The sequence below is a fragment of the Trichomycterus rosablanca genome, chromosome 8 (assembly GCF_030014385.1).
Source record: "Trichomycterus rosablanca isolate fTriRos1 chromosome 8, fTriRos1.hap1, whole genome shotgun sequence".
Taxonomy (NCBI): domain Eukaryota; kingdom Metazoa; phylum Chordata; class Actinopteri; order Siluriformes; family Trichomycteridae; genus Trichomycterus; species Trichomycterus rosablanca.
This window is the reverse complement of record NC_085995.1, coordinates 9,326,013-9,350,811: the sequence shown is the minus strand read 5'-3', so window position 1 is coordinate 9,350,811 and position 24,799 is coordinate 9,326,013. Positions and strand designations below refer to the sequence as shown.

Here is a 24,799-nt window from a genome sequence, read left to right as displayed (position 1 = left end):
GTTTAAAAATTCCAACAACACTGCTGCACCTGCTACAAATAAAACACACACCACCACCATCCAAATAACATCTAATCAGGGGTGGTCCTTTTAATTGATAAATATGGTATAGGGGGTGACAAGGTGTATAGAACAGATGGACTACAGTTAGTAACTGAATACCCACAAAGTTCATCTGTATGGTAGGTGTAGCTTATAAAATAATCAATGAATGTAGATGCCAGATAGGTGTACCTAATGAAGTGCTCAGTGAGTGTACATGTGGCCTAAGTATCTATTTTTTTATTTTTTTATTCATTTTAATTTTAATTGATATATTTAATGTTCTTCTCTAGTTCATTATTATAGTTGATTATATTTAATTACAAGAAAAAGCCAAACATTAAAATGATAACACAAATTCAATACTCTTTTTTTTGTCCGAGCAGCGTATGCAGGTCAGTTCCCCTGCTTCATGAGTGTCCTCATTGTCCATTAGTCCTGAATGTCCGGTTGTGGACCCACTCTGTCCAGCCCTGCACCCACTCTGCTCACCATGGGAAGCAGGGCATCAAGAAGAATTTCTCATGTGTGGCTCAGGTAACACGGTGGGGGAGAAACGACATGGATGGACAGATGATATGTAGAGAAACAGAAAGAAGAAGAATGAGAGAGTAAATCTAAACCTGAGGTGTGGAAAACAGCGAGGATCTGCATTTCTGTTTGGGGGTGGGTCACATGACTCCTGATTTTACTGTAATCAAATAAAAAATATTTGAAATATTAAGATGTTTTTCCTTCCCAAAACTTGTCAGTAATGCAAAATGAATGTTTAATATATGTAACGTTTTTACTTTTAGATGGAATTATTATTGTAAGGTAAACAAACAGAAGTCCTCAGGGGTCCAACAGTGGCAACTCAGCAGTGGTATGCTTAAACCAGCAATCTTCTAATTACCAGTCTCCTACCACCACCCTAAAGGGAAACCAACATAGAACGACCCAGATGGGACTCGAACCCACAATCCCCAGCTTCGGAGGCTGATGCCTTATCCATTAGGCCACTGGGTCATTACAAACAGAAAGGCACCATTGTATACAGCTGGATTTGTGTTACCACTTTAATCCTACCAGACGAAATTATTTTGTTGATACCCATGCGGCAACAATTTACATTTACAACATTTTGCAGACGCTTCTATCCAATTGAGGGTTAAAGGCTTTGCTCAGGGGTCCAACAGTGGCAACACAGGAGTGGTGGGCTTGAACCCAGCAATCTTCCGATTACTAGTATCCTAAAACCACCCTAAAGGGAAACCAACATAGAACAACCCAGATGGGTCTTGAACCCACAATCCCCAGCTCCAGAGGCTGATGCCTTATCCATTAGGCCACCGGGTCTTTACCAATAGAAAGGCACCATTGTATACAGTTGGAGTTGTGTTACCGCTTTAATCCTACCGCTTTAATAAATAAAAATACTGTTAATAATGCATTTAAAAATGTACAATTGCAAAAAAAATATGTGATCAAAGAAAGAAATATTTAGTAATTTTGCATTTCTTAACCACTACTTTACATACATAAATTGGAAAAACAAAGGTATTGCCTACCTTATTAGACAGGCAACAATACAATTTAAACAGATTTTAACTTTTACTTTATTTATGCATTTGTATTAATTTAAAGATTGAATTGTTAAATAAGTGCATTCATACAAACTGTGTAAAACCATAGTCAAATTTAAAACGTTATTAACTGTGATTTATTCTCACATTTATAATATTTAAATCAAGCATAATTTACCCATCCCCACATTCCCCACATTCCCCACATTCACAGGGAAAATGTATTACAGTTCATCTGTGCAACATGTTGGGTGCACATTCCAACCAGAGCACCACAGATATAAAATGATGCTCTAACCTCCCAGTTACACACTTTTGAGTGCCTGTTGGTTTTGCATAAAGAATATATGCTGGTGTGACACAAATCAATTACATTTTAGATTTAAACATGACTGCATTGTGTTTATTAGTTAACTTAACTTAGTTGCTGTATTTCCCTGGAACTACTTAATGCAATAAGTTTATCAGGTGAAACCGGATATGACGCACCGGGGATTACGCAATACATCGTGAAGGCACATTGTGTTTCAATGGCATCTCAGGTAATGTGAAGCTTTACAAAATCTTTTTCCATATGTCTAATTGCATGCTAATCATGATGTTTATCTTATTATATTGTTTAATATAGCTCTTTAGTTGAATAATATTCAAGTTTTATTGCTGTACATGCTTTATTTGTTTAAAAATGCTAACGCTAATTCGCGCGTGCTAATGCTAACGGCGGACCTGCTTATAGTGATTTATTTATTAACATCTTTCCAGGGATTCTGTGAATCATATTAAAGTCTTGAGGCAGATTTTAATAGATTGCCGTTGGCTGACTGTATATTAAGTCCGGCTGCGCTGTGTGTGATAACGTTGCATTGCCGTGGTGCTAGCTAGTGCTAAGCTAGTCAAGTTCAACAGCCAGTATTCTCAACTTGTGGCAGTAAGATTCTTTCCCGAAAGGTAAAAATGGCTTAAATTACTTAATGCAGAAATATATTAGAAGAAGGTAGAAAATAAAAAGATGTGTAATATTTGCGGTGCCAGTGCATTAAAAAACATGGACACAACCTAGCTAGCTAAGATGTGAGCAGGCAGCTCGAGCCTGAGGGGAACTTCATGCTTTTCGTTTGGCGCTCACGTTCTGCACAAACTTAAAAACAAAGTGATTCTGTAACGTTAGTATCATTACAAACCTGAGTTTTGTGACTGTTATCCTGGAAAGCACACACATGTGAACAGTATTGGATAATCAATGAATTTGTAATGTTAAAGTCTTTACTATAGAAATAATATTTTAGTTATTTACAACAAAACAACTGATGTCTTGTATCTTCTGTTTACAGATGGTTGGAAATGTGTATTTGCAGTTGGACTGACCTTTTACTGGTAATTTTTTTTCTACATTTTATGCTAAATTGAAGAATATTGAGCTACTTTTGACTGAACACTGAGTTAAGTTTAGATTAAGTGAAGAAGAAGAAATGTGGAAATTCTTATTATTTATTCTGTTTGGTTCTTTTACTTACTTTTTAGTTGTATGTATTTTATGTCTTTTCTTTTTTAAGCTGGTATTTCTTTATAAATATTTGTCTTGCTGATTTTGATTTCCTTTAGTTTTCTTTAGTAATTTTTTATTTATATATCATTTTAATAGTATCCAATTTCATCTACAGTTTAGGATTCCCCCAATCACGCAATACCATCAGCGCTAGGAGGGTGAAGGTAAGCACAAGTTTCCTCTGAGTTGTTACAGCAACCACCCCATCTTTTACGTCTGAGTTAAAATAAAGGTTAAAGTGAGATATGTTAAGTCCTAAATGGATATTTGTGTACTGTTAAGTTCAAGAAAGTGATTTTTTCATCCTCTGTTCCATTGTAGGATGGTGATATGGCTGCAACTGAACGGGGGATTGAGGAGACTGTTCTGGGGATCTGTGTGACTAGAGTTGAGGGAGCTGAAGCCATGGACCCCCTGCCAATACTGGAGTGGTATTAGAAGGTGGTGTGGTTCTTGGGCAGTGTGTTCCTTGCCTTTGCAGTTCGGGCTGATTTATGCCTTATACAGTGTATCACAAAAGTGAGTACACCCCTCACATTTCTGCAGATATTTAAGTATATCTTTTCATGGGACAACACTGACAAAATGACACTTTGACACAATGAAAAGGAAATAATGGTGGCCACACAAAATATTGACACTTCAGGAACTTTCACTAAGGGGTGTACTCACTTTTGTTGCCGGTGGTTTAGACATTAATGGCTGTATATTGAGTTATTTTGAGGGAAGAATAAATTTACACTGTTATATAAGCTGCACACAGACTACTTTTCATTGTGTCAAAGTGTCATTTTGTCAGTGTTGTCCCATGAAAAGATATAATTAAATATCTGCAGAAATGTGAGGGGTGTACTCACTTTTGTGATACACTGTATATTTATAACCTTATGATTTAGAACTTGAGTTACCCTCCTACATTCAGATACACTTTTGATGTACTCCAAAACTGTTTGTTTCTGGAACTAGATGCTAACAAACTGTCATGAAGCTCAATTACTAAATACCAAGCTGTTCAGTGAGATGTAGTCCATACTGAGTATTACACTTGTGATGTACTGTTTATCGAATCCCACTGTGGTTGCACTTTCTGAAAACTTCAATGTTGGTACTGTGTTTTGTACATAATTCAGATTTATACGTGTTTCATGTTTTGTAGACATTTCACTTAACTGTATGGTGCTTTGTTAAACATTTTCCATTTAAATGAATTCTGATTGCACTTATTGTATTGTATTGTATGCTGTATTGTGTTAAAGACGTCTGATTCTTACACTGATCAGCCATAACATTAAATATATAACATTACCTCGTTTCTACACTTACTGTTCATTTGTGTGAAAATTATTTGGGTCAAAAATAGCTGAACTGTGGTGGATTTTGATCCATTTTGATGCTGAATTTAACAAAAGTTATTTATATACTGCATTTTCATACTGCAAGTTCTTTATATGTTCTAAAGTTCTATATAACATGTAAGAGCTGCAAAATTTCACAGTAATTTAAAGTGTTATGCAGACAAATCTTAACCTACTTCTAATTTTTTTGAGCTTATATTTTTAAATGAAGAAAAACAATTTAAAACTACAGGTAACATGTTTTAGGGAAAAATGCTTTTATTTTGACAGTTTATTAATGTATTTCAATAATAAAAAAAGACAATTTAACAGATAATTTTTGCAATACCTCTGACAGTTAATTTAAAATTGGGCTTTTGCTAAGTAAAATTACATGGTTTTTTTTGTTTTATATGCTAATTTCTTGTGATAACAGTAGAATATATCTGTGCTTAAACTTTTCTTTATCATTTATAAAGAGAATTATTCTGTTTTTTTAGAGGTGTATGACACTGTTCTAACAATTAATATATGTTAAAAATAGAAGATTTCATGAAAATATAGGACAATTTCCTGTAAAATTACAGTGATAGATGTTAATTATGGTAAATATAATTACCGTTTTTTTACAGTTTATCTCCGTTTTAAATTTTACAGTATTTTTCAATTTTTTTACAGGCATTCTCTGGCGCCCCTGCTGCCAGAAAAATACCGTTTTTTTACGCTATTTTTTTTTACAGTGTAATATATACATTATACAGTACGAAAGAAAATATAGCGTAAGTAACAGGGTGGGTGATACAGGAAGAATAAAAATGAGATGTGCATGGCAGAATGTGCATTTGACAATATGGCATGAATTAAAACTAAAACTAATAATAGAAGAAATAATTCTTAATATTATTAGCAACATAATTAGCAATCTGAAGCAAAAATGAGAGAGCTGTATATTTTAGTGCACTGTATGTGTGTCCATCCCTTGGGAAATGAAACTGTGGGAAAATACATCCCAACAAGGACTACTGTTCCCAAGGGGATACCTCTTTTTGGACAACACATACACACACACACACACACACACACACACACACACACACACACACACACACAGGAATACCCACAGGCAAAAGGTGCAGGTTTCATGAGGACCAGGATTTGCTTACATTACTCCTTGAGTATCACGATTCCCCTCATACAGTCCATGATAAACACACACACACACACTTTTTTTGGTAAGACTCTTGTAAAGGTCAGGAATGAATCAGGACTGGCTCAACAGCCAGTGCCCCTCTGCACTAGAAACAATACACACTGCTGCCCCCAGAGAGATGAAAGATGGACATGGTGTCACTCAAAGCCCACTATGTCTGACAACCAGATCTCTTAAGGGCTATTATTTTGGGTGATGTTCCTGTGCATTTGGCAGTCCAAGCTCAAACCACAAACTTGTACAATTATTTAACTGTATTTACTTTATGTCTATAATGGAAGTGTAGAAATTGGATAATTGTTAACAATTCAGTTTTGATTTAATAAAAATCACTCAAGATTTAATTACATGCATCTAACAGTGTTACTCAGATTATATATATTTAAGGGCTGTGGTTTACATGAACAGAACATAAGTGTGCATATGAACACACTGTGTCAAATTCTCTTAAAAACAAAGCAGTGAAATGTAATTTCAATACAGCTGTTACCCCTTAACAGGTCTTAAGATATGAGAAATATGGAAAATATATTGTCACCCTTTTATGTTATCAAGGTTTTAGATTGGGAAATGTGTTAAACAAATATGACATAACATAAAATACTAAATACAATAAAAATACTAAAATAAATACAAAAATAAATAATACCTATGTATACATACAGTATGTACAAGTTAGATATCTTATCTAATTTTATTAATAATGCAAACTTTTAAATTATAATTTAATATAATTAATTTAAAGTTAACAGATGCACATTTGTAACATTTCCAACTTTTGCTTTTGCAACATATACTTTTTTAAACCTGATATATATACTGTACAGTATATGTTACTTAAATACATCACTTGTATATGCAGTAACCCTATTTGAAAAGAATCTGTAATTTTACAGATTGGGTGGCACGGTGGCTAAGTGAGTAGCACATTATGAAGAGTGGCATCAGACCACTGACTGTTCAGCGGCTGGGTAACATTAAAAAGTACATTAAATTTTAAAAATGCAAAATCGAATGTACTTGTTTTGTACTTATTTTCTCAAGTAAAATGTTTGGTTAAACAATGAAAAACATATTAAGGTAAGTCACTAAAGTTTTGATCAGACATGCTCAAATATTGTGTAAAAAGCTAATTTTAGCATTACTGAGTCTTACTGCTGTATCTATTAAGACTCTTACTGCAGTGTGATTGCATCAGTTAAAGAACCTATTGAAGTCCATCTTGATAAGCAGACTCATGCATTGCACCTGCCGATATACAGATCAGATTACATTTCTTGATGGTCGAGAGGTTTGGTGGGGGAGGTGTTGGCCCTGCAGAAAAAAATAACATCTTGTCTGCTTGGGCATGAGGCAGGGCCTGAGGGTCATGGGGTCCTGTTTACCTGGGCCAGGTATTTCCTCTGTGTGCTGATAAGAGCCGGCCAGGGGAAGTGCTCCGTCACAGATGAATGGAGAGAGAGACACTGAGGGAGAGACAGAAAGAAATATAAAGACAGAAACAGAGAAACAAGCCAAGCAAACTTATATAATTATTAATGATATAATAAAGACATGCAATGTGGATGCAATTTTTGTGCGTGTGTAAAATTTAATTTTTATTATAATAATATTATTTGTAATAAGGAGCAAAATGAATGCATTCTTCTGTTTTCAAGCACTCACCCATCAATCCCATTTGCATAATACTAATTCCTATATCTAACATCATACCAATAATAAATCACCACAGAAATGCAACCAAAAAAGATACAGTACCAGAGCAGGTATGACTTACTCAATATGACCTGAGTTGAGATGTTTGTACCTACAAGGCACCGCCACGGAGGCGCAAACAGGGGATGCGCTTTGAGTAAACAGTCACAGGAGGCTGAGCTGATGGATGGAGGCTTAGTTTGTTTGTTTTTACTCTGGCCTTCCTCTTCCTCCATTACCTGAGCTTGAGCTCTTCTCTGGCCCTCAGGTGTTGAGAGGAGTCGGTCAGCCTGAACGTGTTAACAAGAGAGGATCCTTTTCGTCCAATAAAAGACATGCACCCTAGCACCGTGGAGTGTGGCACTAACAATGAGGAAGTTTACACAATAATCACACCAATAATCTGAATGTGAACGGATTTCTGCCATTATCTGATTATTCTTCACAGTAGTGAATTAAATCAGACTATACACATTTTAAAATTTAAGAAATTTTATTTTGGATTTCTTAAATGGATTTTCAAGTAATAATAATAATAATAAGTTGTTTAGTGTATGTAACCTACAAAAAACATTTAGGGTTCTGTGAAGGCAAGGAGTACATCTTTAAGTAAGTGGGTTGGAATACGGTTAAGTAGAAATAATGATGATGTTGATGATTTAATCAATGAAATGAGCTCTATTTGGAAGAATGGATTAAAGAAATTTAATTTGATAACACTGCTGGATAAGCCGCTATCAGCACTAGCGCTGTTTTTTTTTCTTATTATTTCTTACCTTATCATTAAACATGAACTTTTCTGGCATTTATCCAAAGTGACTTACAGTACTGTGACAGTATACAGTCTAAAGCAATTAAAGATTAAGGGCCTTGCGGATTCTAAGGGTCTGTCTGAAAACCTAGTGAGTTCTCTACATGGATGGCATTTTACCTCATTCTACAAGCACTCCTGAGAAAAGGGCTGTCTAAATTCTCAGATACCCTAAAGGCTGCCTACTGTGGTGCCTTAATTCGAAACGATAATGCAACTGAATAACCATTGGTTTGAATGGCCTAAGGCTAACTGTCTAGGTAGTGTATCCAAATAATCTGCCTTATGAGTTCTATGTTGTATTAGAATCCTCTCTACTTAGGCAGCTTCCTATGTAGGCAGTAGGCTGCAAGGCAGCTCATTAGGTTCTCAGACAGACCCTAAATGTTGGTTTGCATTTTTTAGCTGTTTGGGCTCTAATTGTGACATAGTCCATAATTATCTATGAACGTGGATCATACTTATTTTTCATAATGAATATTAAGCCACTGAGTTATTTGGGTTCTTTGAGTTCCTTGAGTTCTTATCTAACATGTTGTGGTCAGATAAGTCAATGGGTCTGTCTGAAAACCTGAGCTCTCTACATAGACGCATTTTACATCATCCTATGCGCTCCCGAAAAGAAGGCTGTCTAAATTCTTAGACAGCTTAAAGGGCTGCCTACTGTGGTGTCTTAATTCTAAGTGATAATTCGACTGAATAACCATTGGTTTGAATGGCCTGAGGCTAACTGTGTTAGCTTAGTAAGCATCTAAGTAGTGTGTCTAAATAATCTGCCTTATGAGTTCTATGTTGTATTAGAATCCTCTCTACTTAGGCAGCTTCCTAGGTAGGCAGTAGGCAGCAAGGTAGCTCACTAGGTTTTCAGACAGACCCTAAATGTTGGGTTGCATTTTTGAGCTGTTTGGGCACTGTTGACGTAGTCCTATGAATATCTATGAATGTGGATAATACTTATTTTTTTATAATGAATATTAAGACACTTCAGGTTCTTTGAGTTACTGGGGTTCTCATCTAACATGTTGTGGTCAGATAAGTCCATGTTTCATCACATTTTAAGGAAAATAAATGAATGTTGAGTTTCCAAAGCATGGGTGAGTATGTCTGAAGCCACCATTGATATATTTGGATATATTGGAATTTTATAGAGACAAATGCTGCTAGCAAAGCAAATGTTTTTACGCTAGATGTCATGGATCTCAGGGATTCTAAATGGATAATGAGCTCAGCCACTGGGGGATCCATGAAGTACAGCCGCTGATTCTTTAAATTCAATTAAAGTAAATTGGACATCTTACAAGGAAGCCCCCTGGTCAGCTCCCGGCGGAGCTGTTTAAGTCATGTCCCACTGGACTGAGACCACAGGCCAGACTCAAGACTCGCTGAAAGGATCTCAAAGCTGACATGGAAGTGCCTGGGGATCCCTCGGGGAGAGCTGGAAATTGTGGCCATAAATGAAAAAGGGTCTGGGTTGATCTGCTTAGTCTGCTGCTACAATGACCCAAACAGCACTGGTTTGTAAACTGCCTTCTAGACTTCTATGGGTTTTTCATTAAATATACAGGTATTAAATACCAGTTCATCTTTATTCATGTTTGTAAAAAAGAAATAAGCAAATTTATCATTTGAGGCCTGGAACACATTCCAAAATGATGGATTATAACTAACTTAAAGTTACTATTGTGGTAAGGGGGGGTTAGCGCCAACGGAATCTCCATAATTGTGTAGGCACTATTGATGCTGGGTGCATACACAAAAATGATGCTGGCTTCTACATGATGTTTTTTTCAAGGACAGCCCTGCTTTTTTAAGCAAGACAATGCCAAGCCTCATTCTGCATGTGTTACAATAATGTGACTTAATACTAAGAGAGTGCAGGTGCTGGAACAGCCTGCCAGCAGTCCATACCTTCACCATGAGAACAAGTGGTACAATATAAAGAGCGATATATAAGAAACTTATTGAGCTATTACATTTTAAATGAGCAAATATAAATTTAAAAATATATATATAATTTTAAAAATGCACCGATTTTGTCTTTGTACTGTTTTAAAATTTAAAAATTAAGTTTTTTGTAAGACTAAAATACCAAATTTTTATATATGTATTTTCAATAATGTAAGTTCATACTAAGAGAGTCCAGGTGCTGGAACAGCCTGCCAGCAGTCATACCATCACAGTGAAAATTACACAATATGAAGAGCAGTATATAAATTTTAATATAAGCAAATATACACAAATAGCTATAGAGTTAGAACTATAGTTAAAATTATAACATTATATGTCTTTGTACTGTTTTTTAAAACTAAAATACTAAATATTGGCCAAAGACTTCTTTAATGATAACTTTAAATGTCGTTTTATGTTTTGTTTTGTTTTGTTTTTTGAGTATATTTTATATTAATGATTCATTTTTTCATTTATTGTCAGTTTTACCATTGCTTTATCCTGTTCAGGGTCTGGAGAAAGGTACGAAAACACACACATTCACATCTAGGGCAATTTTAGTAGCTTCAATTAACCTGACTGCACGTCTTTGGACTGTGGGAGGAAACTTGAGCTTCCGGAGGAAACCACACAGACACAGGGAGAACTTACAAAGTCCATACATAAAGGACCTGGACCGCTCCATCTGGGAATTGAACAGAGGACCTTTTTTCTGTGAAGCGACAGTGCTACCCACCAAGCCACTGTGATGCCTGTATTTAATTTTTACATACAGTATACATATTTATATATATATATACAGTATATATATACGTATATACTGTATATATATATATATATATATACACATTTATATTTACATCAGTATACATACATTTATATTTACATTTTCGGCATTTAGCAGACACTTTTATCCAAAGCGACTTACGGTACTGTGAGTATACTGTCTGAGCAATTGAGGGCCTTGCGCAAGGGCCCAACAGTGGCAACCTTGCAATGGTAGGACTTGAACCAGCAACCTTTCGATTACTAGTCCTGTACCTTAACCACTCGGCTAAAACTGCCCTTGTGTTATATTACACTAAGCAAATCACACAAAGATTTCATGCAAGAAAACACATTTAATTATGCATTGCAATACAAAAGACACAGAATTTGGGTTAATGTATTAGCAAAACTGGACATAATCAGTTATTGCATACATTTTGGTTGGTTCATTTTAAAAGTAAACATGTTAAAGAAACTGCATTGACTCATTATTGTAACAGCAATATTTTCTAAGTAACAATTTTCAGGTGATAACTGTAGGTGTCCCCAGATCATTTGAGAGGTAGCGCACGACAACCATTGTGGCCAGTTCTGACCTGAAGTACTTTCCAATAAGCAAGCCAAGAGCATCTCAAAGCAGCATAGCTGCCACTTCAACTTCCACTCCCCTCTGCAAAAAATCTCATTTCCAGGCCGTGCAGCTGCCCCTGCCTCTGCAAGAGCACTTAGCCATGGTATTCTATCCGCCTCTCCAAGCTCGGGGTGTGGGGGGCAAAACAGGCACGTTTTTGTACGCCGCTGTCTCTGATACGTCTCCAAAAATGGAAATGAGGCAATGGATCTTCATCAAGGAAAGCAGGTGTCCCCCGGCCCAGCCCAGGTGAAGATGCAGGGTGGAGTGCAGAGTGTGGAGAGAAAAAAGAGCAGGGGGAACTGGATGGGCAGACTCCAATTTCAGCCCTTGCCTTCCTACCCCAAGCTTCCCCACCTCCTCCTCCTCCCAGCCTGCACTTAATTGCCCATGTAATGAGCTGCCGGTGAATGGGCCGGCTTGTGTGGAGGCACTTGAGGAGCCTGTGCATTAGGGGCACCTCCTGCAGCTCCTAATCTCAGAGCCCATACATAGACAGAGTTGTGTATGAGGCGCACAGTGAGAGAAGTAGAAAGACACTCACCTCTCCTTGGCATTTTTTCCTGTTTGCGTTTTGCCCCCACCGTCAGCCCCCTTCAAGCTTTGTCCCCTGGTTTGTGGGTGGAATTGGCAAGGCTTTAAAACCTATGGAGGCCAGACAGGCTTTTAAATCCCAAGAGGCAGATGAGCACACTGGAGTGTGAGAAGTCTTCTTGTGGTAGGACACCTGTTCTGTCTTCACTTTCAACCAAGCTCCTTATTCAACGTCTTATCGTTCTGTCTTTTAAAGAAGAACCACCTGCACAGTGACCTTATGCGGGTCAATATGCAGAAGAGATTTCATTAATTTAAAAGAAATGGCCTAGTTCCATGTTAACATGGCAAACCACTTTTTAACGACCTGGCTTGGTTCTCAGTGGTATTGTCATGCAAAAGAAAGGGTTTCCTTAGTGTTAAAGTGTTAAAACAAGTTTGAAACATAAGAATGTCACTGTATACTATATAATTAACATTTCCATTCGCTTTAACTGATTACGGGTGAAAAAAGCCAAATAGGTTTCTCATGTTTCCTCATGTCAACATGTTTTTTATTCCAATTAACTTCCACCTTAAAACATGCAGGTTTGGGGAAGGGGGGGGGGGGGGGGTGTTCTGTTTACTCTATATTGCCAGATTGCCGGATTTTTGCTTCCCAACAGGTTCAATGACTCGACCCATGCAGCTCGCCGATCGCTCACAGGCTCAAGAAAATATCTAGCATGCTAAATATCTGGATCTGTCAGTGACTCGAATGTTGCAATCAGGTTATGACTGGCAGTGAGTACGATGTCGAACTACACCCAGTTAGCACTTAAGATTTGGAGTGATGGGAAACTCGGGGGAGGAGTAAATATGTGGAACGCTCATGATATATAGGAGTTTATATCAGAATACATCGGTGCACACACAAGCTTTACAGTATTTGTGACTTATTGTTCACGCCAAACCTCAATACCAACACTGCATTACAAAAAAAATATTTATTTACCTTCAGCTCTCTCTGCAGAACAGATGATCCCTGCTGGCCGCATAGCCCAATCCACTCCTTCACCCAGATTAATTAACTTTTTTCTGCTTGCTCCTGCTCCCACCTACCAAACTATGTAATTAAATCACTGGTTTTCTAAAAAATCTGCTTAATTTAAATATATGTCCAGGAACATAATTAATTTAGTGATGTAGATTTTATAATGTTATTAAACTTTGCCTAATGACCTTCTATATCTGTTACTGATTGATAATTGACTGTAAAAGGTGTCTTCTGTGTGCTCATATTAACAAAGTTCAATCGACTGCACCTATTAGACTGAGCCACAAGTATTTCAAGTAATCCAAAACAGGTCTGCCATTAATTAAAAGCTGGTGTCCACAGTCATTCAGGCTTCATGGGCATGTAGGCTGTCTTTGTCCATAATAGGCACCTTAAAGCTTGAATTCAGGGTCAGTTGTATAGAAAGTTTGCTGGTTCAAGCCCCACAATTGCCAGGTTGTCACTGTTGGGCCTTTGAGCAAGGCCTGTCACCCTCAATTGCTTAGATAATATACACTGATCAGGCATAACATTATGACCACCTTTCTAATATTGTGTTGGTCCCCAAACTGCCAAAACAGCCCTGACCCGTCGAGGCATGGTGTCTGACACCTTTCTATTAGAACCAGCATTAACTTCTTCAGCAATTTGAGCTACAGAAGCTTGTCTGTTGGATCAAACCACACGGGCCAGCCTTTGCTCCCCACGTGCATCAATGAGCCTTGGTCACCGGTTTACCACTGTTACTTCCTTGGACCACTTTTGATAGATACTGACCACTGCAGACCGGAAACACCCCACAAGAGCTGCAGTTTTGGAGATGCACTGACTCAGTCATGTCACTGTCACCGGTTTACCACTGTTACTTCCTTGGACCACTTTTGATAGATACTGACCACTGCAGACCGGAAACACCCCACAAGAGCTGCAGTTTTGGAGATGCTCTGACTCAGTCGTCTAGCCATCACAATTTGGCCCTTGTCAAACTCACTCAAATCCTTATGCTTGTCCATTTTTCCTGCTTCTAACATTAACTTTAAGAATTAAAATTCTACTCAACTCTACTCTAGATTTCTATAGATTGTATTTCACTTGTTGCATTGTGTGCAGCTGCTCATGTCGCCAAAGAATCTCAATCCATGAAGCACTTCTTGTTGCTTTCAAAACTAGTAAGCCTGGTGGTAATTATTGTAACCATGATCTAGAAGTTTCTATGTGCTTTGCATTTCAGCACATATTCATTTCTGTAAGCTTATGTGTGTTAACGTTTTGCTGAGCTATTTGTCTTAGACCATTCTACCTTTTTACAGGTTAATATAGCAGCTCTAAGTAGAGAGATGATTTGGAAATGTGGCTTCATTTAGGAAGTTACAGCATCCTTCAAGCGTCCTTCAGTATGACCTATGGATGGAGGGTGCATACTTAACTTTATGCACCTGTTAGCATTGAGTGTTGCAGAAATAGTTGAACCCACTAATTCGGAGTGTCCACATACCTATTGTCATGTATTTTATGTATTTTAAAAAAAAAATTTATTTCTTTGCTGGTTTGATTTAATTAGTTTTGAATGAGAAACAAGCAAATGAAAATTCACTGAATAATTTCAGTGAATGTTTTTGGTCCTGCATCCTCCTCCATACCAGCGCCGGTGCCAGCACCCTTCTCACGCTGTTTGCTGTAAAATATTAGCCCCAACAATCCCTCTGCGGGAAGGCTGACAAATAAGATGCTGTTGTGTGGCTCTGGCGGAGGGTGCAGGGGTTAATGATTACTGCCGTTGGGGGTTAAAGCCCAGAGATAGGGGCTTTCTCCTGCGCCTCAACAGATGTTGGTGGGCCCTTAATGTGGTTATCAGGACGGAGGGTCTTCTCAGAACTGCTCAACCATTGTGTGTCGCTGCATTCCAGGGCTCAGCCACGGCAACCGGGCATCCTGGGAGCACAGCCGGGTGTCCCGCTGCGCCACTCTGGGCCTGAGTACTGACTACTGGGCCAGCTAACTCCCCCTCCTACATACACACACCCTACATCCCCACACAAACACACACACACCACTGATCACAAACTCCATTCTTTACACCCCCTTTGCCCTCTCCCGTTCACCCCATCTCCCACTCTGTTTCTTAGCCACACTGCCCTTTCCCACACCGCTTTAATGGACTGATGCCTGGGCACGACTACTGTTAGGGGTTCACACCATCCATCCGTCCACCCATCTATCCATCCATCTTTATATCTAGTCAGAATTAAATACACACTAGTGAGTGATTAAATAATTGATTTTCTAAAAATCTGCTTACTTCAAGGAAGTAAGATATATAGGGATAATTAATTTCATGATGTATAAAGTTTTATAATGTTATTAAATTTTGCTTAATGACCTTCTGTATCTGTTACTGATTGATAGTTGACTGTAACAGGTATCTTCTGTGTGCTCATATTAACAAAGTTAAATCGACTGCACCCATTAAACTGAGCCTCAAGTATTTCAGTGAATCCAAAACAGGTCTGCCATTAATCAGAAGCTGTTGTCCACTGCTACTGTCCACAGTCAGTCAGACTTTATGGGCATAAAGGCTCCCTTTGCTCTAAATTTGACACCTTAACATATGAACCCCTCCTTTCGTCCATACCTACAATCTATTTACTTTATGATCTATTTACTGATCACATTTTTTTATGACTCTTCACTGCATAATTATTATTATTATTTATTTTATTTATTATTTTTACCCTTTTGATTTAAATTACTATAATCAGCAAATAACCAAAATCTGATGAGAAAACTATACTACGTATGTGTACTGAGTAACGCATTAATATTGCATGCAAATGGAGTTGAACATTTGAATAAAAAATAATAATATGATGTTTAAAATTATACAATAGTAAACAAACTGTTCTACTGTTTTCTTTAAAAATAAAATGGTCATATTACTGTACATCATAATGCCATCCTGATATGAGCAGATTTTGATACATATATTCCAGGCTAGTAAATAAAATTCATTTTATGTAAAAATGTAAATCTAACAATATATGCAAATAAACTAAACCAAACCTTTATACAAAATTGTAAATACAATATTTAGGTATAATTGATAACACTAAAAACTTTTGTCTGTGAATTTTAATACATGTGTTGCAGAAGTACTTTTTTGGGTAAACAAAAAGTGGCCAAAGCATTTTTTTCATAAAGAAGACCCCAAATGGCATTTGTGATGCAATGACAAGGTCAGGTGTGGTCATTATAATCATTCATGTCAATTCATCATGTGAGGTGAGTTACCCAGAGAATCTTAAAACAGCTCAAGAAGTGTATGTGTAAAATAAAATCATCTTCACAAAGTGTTATATGGGTGGACAGGGTCCTGTCTGTCTGTGTGGAGTTTAAATGCCCTCCTTGTGTCTGCTTGGGTTTTCTTCCAGGTGCTCTGGTTTCCACCCACAAGTCCAAAGACATGCAGTCAGGCCAGATGGAGCTACTAAAAATTCCAAGTGTGAGTGTGTGAATGTTATGTCTCTGGGTCTGTATGTGTGTGTGTGTGTGTGTGTGTGTGTCTGTCTGTGATAGACTGGCAACCTGTATGGTGAATTGTACCCACCACAATCTTAAATAGAATAAGGTGGTGGTAAAACAGACCATGAATGAAAGAATGAATAAACAAATGAATTGAAGGTTTTAAACTATGCATCCAACAAACAATGAAAAACAAACATTTATTAATTGTATTATTTGTTAATTATAATTGTATTATTTTAATTATTTTTATAAGTCTTATTTGTCTTTAAACCATTTAAATTGTATGCTCAAATTTGTTAAACAGACAAAAAACATTTTTTTATGATAATTAATGATAATAATTAATGAAAATAAAGCGAAACATTAATTAAAAATACATTAGAATTTTTTAGTATTTAGTACTTTGGTTTTAGTTATATTTTAATAGTTGCACAATGGCTTTAGATGTATTAACTTAACTGAGATTCTGACGAGTCCATCAAATCCACCAGCTCAAAATCATCTGAGCATGTGCTTCAATGGAAAGGATTTAAGCAGATCTGACCTTTTAGACAAAGGAACCAACATGGTCAGTTTCACAAATGTCCTAACTTGTTTATCAGTATTTTTAATCACTAAGAAATTCTGAAATGTATGTATTTTTTAAAGAATTAACTTTCCATTACAAATATTTTGCTTATTATATGATTTGTAATAAGAAATACATTGTAGAATCAAGACAATGCAATTAATATCATGTTCAGTAAGATGTTAGACTTTCTACAGGGTGTCCATAAAATCTGGACACTTGGGCAAATGCATAATTTCAATTCCAATACATTTTCATTATAATATTAATTAATAACATCTTCATGTGTTTACCACTATTTGTGATGCAATATGTATGTTTGTGTATTTTAGTAAACAGTCCCTATTTTCTATGTGTCCAGACTTTAGGGACACCATGTACATAAACTTTATACAGATCATTTTTAGAATCACAGATAGTTTATTTTTCTTTTTTTAAGCCTAAATTCTGGAATAATTTTCAAGAATCAATAAAAATTTAAAAGCTGTAGATATTTGTAACTACAGATTTAAAAAAAAACTTACTTTTTCAACCTGATTTATTCTTGGATTGCAGTTCTTGGATGTTTCATTGCAAACAATTCTTGATTTGAGTTTTTTTTTTTTTATAAATTTGAATACATTTAGTTACACAGATCACAGATTAATCAAATCTGTTGATCTTTAAATTCTATGGCACTTTTAAATTTTGTGTACAAAATAAATCAAATTTAAAAGTTATATTAATTACCATTATATTATTAAATCCAATGTGATTTTTTTACACTATTGCTGGTTTGTTCTTTATAAGTTATTGCATTGTTTAAAGCTTTTGTTTTGTTTGGAGCATAGTAATTTGGGGATTTCTTTATCCATTCCCCTGGGACATGACTGGACCACCTGCATGATGTACTACCCATTAGGTGGTTTATAGACCTGCACTGTATTCACCCAGTAGCTGTAAATATAAAGCAAATGTTTAGTTCTTAGCTCACTGCAGGCCTCATTTTATGTTACTACTATACTGTACAAACACTAAACATGCTGGATCTGGCATTTTGCTGGTACAGGTGATTGCCCAGACTGTAACCCAGACCCTTCCAGAACTTGTGTTTATCTGCATGCTCTCTGTCAATGGCAGCTGTAGGCTTGTTTGTATACAGATGTGGCACTGGGTGATAATAATTACCCTGCAGGTGCACTCCAGGCTCCGGGCTGCAGTTTCTCACCACACCGGCTTTGTTTCTGGGTGCGGAGTGAGGAATGTGGGAACGTAGGTAATTAAAGTGTTCTGCAGTACAAATAAAGGGAACTGCCCTGCAGCACCACAACCAGCAATCAGACATTTCGAGTGCTTTTTGCCACTTTGTGCCAAAGCTCTCCATTCAGATCAGTCGGCTTAAAGAAAAAGGGTTATTTACAGGTAGAAAGTTCGGCAAAGACATTATTTGACAGAAATTCTACCTGATATATAGAAGAACAAAAGAATGTAAATATATAAAACAATGGTTACAGTGAAGTAGCTTTCTCTTTCATGATTTCTTTTATGATTGCATAGTTTCACATTCTCATAAAAAAGTCACACAGAATATCAGAAACACACAATAAATAATAAATTGTTTTATAAATAATTGTTTTATTTATTAAAGGAAAAGATTGTGTTTACTCTGTTTGTCTTTGTGTTATACTGGTCCAAAGTAAGTTCTTTTTTTCATAACACTAGTTGTGTAATGAATCTCTTTTTCCACTTTGCATATTCATTAGTTTTATATGTTGTCTATAAAAGTTAAAGCTGGAGTTTTGTGGTTTATATACTAACAGATCTAAAATAAAAGAAATATGAATAATATTTATACAGGCACAGCTTTAATTCACCCTAGTAAGTTCTACAAGTGTCTGGAACTTTACCTGAGAGATGGAACACTTCTTTTAAGAGATACTTCAGATAACAAACCACAGTGATCACTTATGCTCTGTGAATAAAAACCTTTGTGAAACTTAGAGACCACTCTCATCAATATACAAATTTTATATACTATACATCCAGGACTGATAATGTGTAAATTGAAAAATACCACTTCTTTATCCCTGTCAGGGTTGTGGTGGGTCTGATTAATTAAGCGAAAGGCAGGAAGTACCCCAGACAGGTTGCTAATGCATCACAAAACACACACTTACCTATGCAGACACAGAGAGAACACGCCAACTCCACACAGATAGGAACAGGCAGGTCCATATTAATGCCCTTCGTTTTTGAATGGAAGGCCCAACAAAGTTGTGGTCAGTTGTCCACTTACTTTTGAAAAACAACAAATACAGGCCATGTGTTCCATATTTAATGTCAGTATTAATTAAAATATTATTTGATTATTATAAGACGATTGAACCTTAACATTTTTTTGACATTACATTCTATTTTAAGCTATACTAAGCCTGCAGATGTCGTAACATATTTATTACATATTTGTTCAGAAAAGCAAAACTGTTTGCTAGTAATCATTTTAATTACTTAAAGTTGTTACAAATGTCTAAATGAGAAACAGTTTTGATCATATTTTGTAAAGATAATGTCCTGTTTTATTTGCAGACATTACAATATATGGTTTTCAACATTTCCCAGACCTCCATTGTGCTGATACACCACTTTCTAAACTGTTGCATAAAATGATTACAAAAATACAAACACACAAAATGCTTCTATACATCACATTTTCAATGTTCAAACATAGGAAATAACACAGCTTCAAAAAAAGCATCTTTATGAATATTGTAATTTTAATATTACAATAGTCATTTATTTTTAGCATTTCTTTTAATATTTTATCTATTTTAATACAGTATTTGTTCCTTCATGAAAGCTGAATCCTGTTTTATTACTTAAGAGTGTGCTTAGAGAATTTTTTTTTCATCTTATTATACTGTTGTGATAGGTTACTTATATGTCTTTGTCATTATATAAATGTTGGCAAATAATAAAGAAAAACGTTATTGTAATTAAAAAGAAAAAGTAAATATAGTGGTTGATGTAGTTGAAAATGTATTATAATAAAGATACATCACTTTAAAGATTTTAAACATACTTGTCCCCTTAATAAGAATCCATTTTTATCAAGTTATTTTTAATATAATTTAATATAAATGTATTCTTACCTAATATAAAGTTTTGCAGTTCACTTGCAGTTTATTGTGATCAGAGATAGACAGATTAGACAGACAGACAGACAGACAGACAGACAGACAGATAGGTGATCAATCCTGATCACACATAACAGCAATAGAAATAGAAAGATTAAACTAAGCTAATGTGTGCAAAAATATAATAAAATATGAATATAAAGTATAGAATAGAGAATATAAAATTGGTATAGCAGCTAATAAAAATGGTTTGAAAGGGTAGAATACATTATGACTTTTAGAGCTCATAAACTTCTAATTTATAATTATTCATATTTTAAAACTGTCTATTATGTTTATTTGTGTATTTTTTACAACTATGTTTTTTGTTTTTCTTTATTTTTTTATTCATTTTATTTTAAGTGTACTATGTTCTGTAAAACTATTGATTAATTTGTTTATTTTGGGTGGTTTTTTTTTTTTTGCTGAATTAAAATGTTTATATTTGTACTTTTTTAATATGCAGATAAATGCTGCAAGTGTTTATTTTAGGTAGGAATAAAGCTTGTAAGACTGCCACACTGATAATTCATGTGTATAATATGTTACAAAAAATGAATAAAAATCTATTTTAAAGAATGGGGTTCAATGCATTTTGGAATGAAACTCTTCAGATCTTCTTGACCGAATGTGCTGTACAGTTTTCTTTATTGGTTCTAGAGTCTCTTAGATCTTTCCATCCTAAAACATTTAAATAGCAGCACAAACAACAAACATATTGGTTTAAACTTCTTTGTGCTGCACATTTTGCTCCTAAGTCAGTTGCTGGGCAGTACATTTGAAGAGCCTGAACAATGACAGTTCACAATGAAGCAGTGAAGGTGCTCAATTAACTGTAGAACCCTGTCGTCAATTAAGCCATCAGTTCCTAAATTGATTGATGAGGTTAAATGATGCGATTCATTTTCTTCATCCACTGGAAACACATTGGAACAAGTAGGATGTAAAACTGAATTGATTAATGTTGTAGATGTATAGAGCTCAGACATGAGGGAGCAGATTTATTATTTTTAGTAAAAGATTACAGACACTTTACGCAATAATTATTTGTAAAATAATATGATCTGATTTTTTCCCTAGTGGTAAAACCTTACAGAAATATTAACCTGTGCTCATTAACTTCTGAATCATAAAACATATTAATGTGCCAAATTAAAAATGTTGCATTCCTTATCTTGAATTTTATTGAATTAAACTTAACATTTGATGTACCTTACGTATTTAAATACTAGGATTATAAATTGGAATTAAAGCTTAAATGAGACGTTCACCACTTGGTCCGTGTTCTTATTGCATCATTTAATTCTAATTCTTTCATTATTATTAGGTTTCTGAGTCAATGAACACCTCCTTATTATTTTTTTTACCATGAAACAAGGAATAGGGGTCATGTATAAGACAAATGATGTTAATCCAGTCGTGAGCCTCCTATTTCCTTCATGCCAGCGTTAATCTGTAATTTGAACACAGCATTTTTAACACTGCATTTTAAAATGATTTAAATTGATGTCATGTAAAAGTAAAAGCAAAAACGTTCCACAGATTAAATCAGATGATCTTACAATGTTCTGGTACATGAAATAAAGAAAAAAATATTATTACAATGTATTTATTAAACTTTTATATAGTGTGTATTATATATACATTATTTAAAAAATCCATATAAATATATATATAGTGTATGTAATATACATATATAATTAAAATGTATTTTATTTATTTATTTGCATATATTTTTTGTCAATATGTATAATGTGTATTCAATATGTATAGTGTAAAATGTAAATATGTATAGTGTGTATTTATTATTAATAGATACGTATATAATTTCTTTTTAAGTAACTACACACACACACACACACATATACTGTATATATATATATATATATATATATATATATATATATATATATATATATATATATATATACATACATATATATATAAATATATATATATATATATATATAGTTTATATATACTGTATATATATAATGTTTTATTTATATGTATAGTGTGTATTCAATATTTATAGTATAAAATGTCAATATTTATAGTGTTCAATATATATAATGTAATATATATTCATTATTAAAATATATGTATATAATTTGTCACACACACACACACACATATATATATATATACTGTATATACAGTATATATATATATTTAAAATTTCTTATTAATATGCATATGCATGTTCTTATAGAACTTCTTGTTCTTATAGAAGATATTCCATAAGTATCATAATAACATTATTCTAAATATATTTCTGTATTTTTATGTTTTTTTTATATATTTATAATTGAGCTTCTGGCATAACGACTTATTTTTAATCCTTGGTTAATCCAGCCATCAGATCTCAGCCAACATTTCATCAGTTATCAGCTTTTTTTTTTCTCCATTAGTGATGTGACAAATGCGGCTTTTCAAAAGCACTCATATCATTCTGCTTGACTTTTCCCTGGGTGAGGATTCAGTTATTGATTGCCTGTTCTGTTTCACTTGGAAAAGGTTGATAAAAGGAGGTTTTCACTTTCACTATTCGATGTGACAGCTTCCTAACAAGAATAATGGAAAAGCCCTATTCACAGGCAAATCAACCTAATTCAGCGTGCCCCTCCACTTTCAATAGGGGAATCACAGTCCTTCCCTGCCTATTCCATCACAATCCGCTCCCTTCAGCAGCCTTCAAAGTTAGCACAACTCCTCCGGCACCAAACACTGCTCTTTGTCACCATGTTCCTCCAGCCATCAAGCAGATAAATAGATCCATAAATGCATGCTCATTAAAAAAAAGCACCAAAACAGACATGAACAATCAGCTGATTTCATAAGTGACTCCATCCTGTTTTCAGATTTGGCCCCTTTCTTCCTTTATTGAGGAAATTCAAGTGCTACAGCAGCACCAGCACATATAATAAAATAAATATTGACTACGTAGTGGCAATTACTATTATCCAATAGTATGAAAAAAGTGCAACTATACAGGAAACACTATATACACTATACACCAATCAGCCATAACATTAAAACCACCTCCTTGTTTCTACACTCACTGTCCATTTTATCAGCTCCACTTACCATATAGAAGCACTTTGTAGTTCTACAATTACTGACTGTAGTCCATCCATTCTTAGCACTGCAGTGACACTGACATGGCGGTGGTGTGTTAGTGTGTGTTGTGCTGGTATGAGTGGATAAGACACAGCAATGCTGATGGAGTTTTTAAACACCTCACTGTCACTGCTGGACTGAGAATAGTCCACCAACTAAAAATATCCAGCCAACAGCGCCTGTGGGCAGCATCCTGTGACCACTGATGAAGGTCTAGAAAATGACCAACTCAAACAGCAGTAATAGATGAGCGATCGTCTCTGACTTTACACCTACAAGGCGGACCAACTAGGTAGGAGTGTCTAATAGAGTGGACAGTAAGTGGACACGGTATTTAAAAACTCCATCAGCATTGCTGTGTCTGATCCACTCATACCAGCACAACACACACTAACACACCACCACCATGTCAGTGTCAATGCAGTGCTGAGAATGGTCCACCATCCAAATAATACCTACTCTGTGATGGTCCTGTGGGGGTCCTGACCATTAAAGAACATGGTGAAAGCAGGCTAAACCGGTATGTAGAGAAACAGATGGACTACAGTCAGTAATTGTAGAACTACAAAGTGCTTCTATATGGTAAGTGGAGCTGATAAAATGGACAGTGAGTGTAGATACAAGGAGGTGGTTTGGCTGATCAGTGTATATATTTATGTGTGTAGTATGTAATGTAAAGATTATGATGTAATTATGATGATGTAGTATGTATGTAATGTAAATATTATGATGTAATTATGATGATGTAGTATATACGTAATGTAAAGATTATGATGTAATTATGATGATGTAGTATTTAATGTAAAGATTATTATGTAAAATGACTGAGAAACGTTATGAAAAACGTTGGGCTTTTAAATTTCACCATCTGTAATGTTCTGGAATAATCCTCTTGTACCTATCTGCCATTCCCTAAGCACAGGAAATGTACTAAAAGAAATCTGATACAGCTTTGACCAGCTTATACCGGGACATTATTGAGGGGAAACCCTAACCCTCAATCTAACCTTCATGCACAACAGGATCTTTAAACCACTTGCAATAACAAGGAACCTCGCCTGTGTAATGCTGGACCGCAGCCAGGTGAGAAGAGTGCAGGTGTGAAAGCTAACCGGGCCCGGACGGTCAGTGTTGTACCTGTTCAGAGGGGATTAAGGTATCAGCACTGCCACAGCTGCACACGGGTCAGGTCTGTTGTACTCGGGGTGTTTCCAGCATACCGGCCGCATTGTGGGAAGTGAAGGGAGCGAGACTAAGTTTCCCACAGCTGTGAACCATGAACGATTGCGCATTAAATACAATGTAAATCTGCCTTTAC

General features: G+C 35.5%; 1 non-coding gene across 1 annotated transcript; it reads right to left on the bottom strand.

Annotated features, from left to right (window-relative positions):
- Positions 1-977: 977 nt before the first annotated feature.
- On the bottom strand, positions 978-1,050 carry trnar-ccg (transfer RNA arginine (anticodon CCG)). Its single transcript has one exon. It is a non-coding gene; the product is annotated as a tRNA-Arg (tRNA).
- Between the last annotated feature and the right edge of the window lie 23,749 nt (positions 1,051-24,799).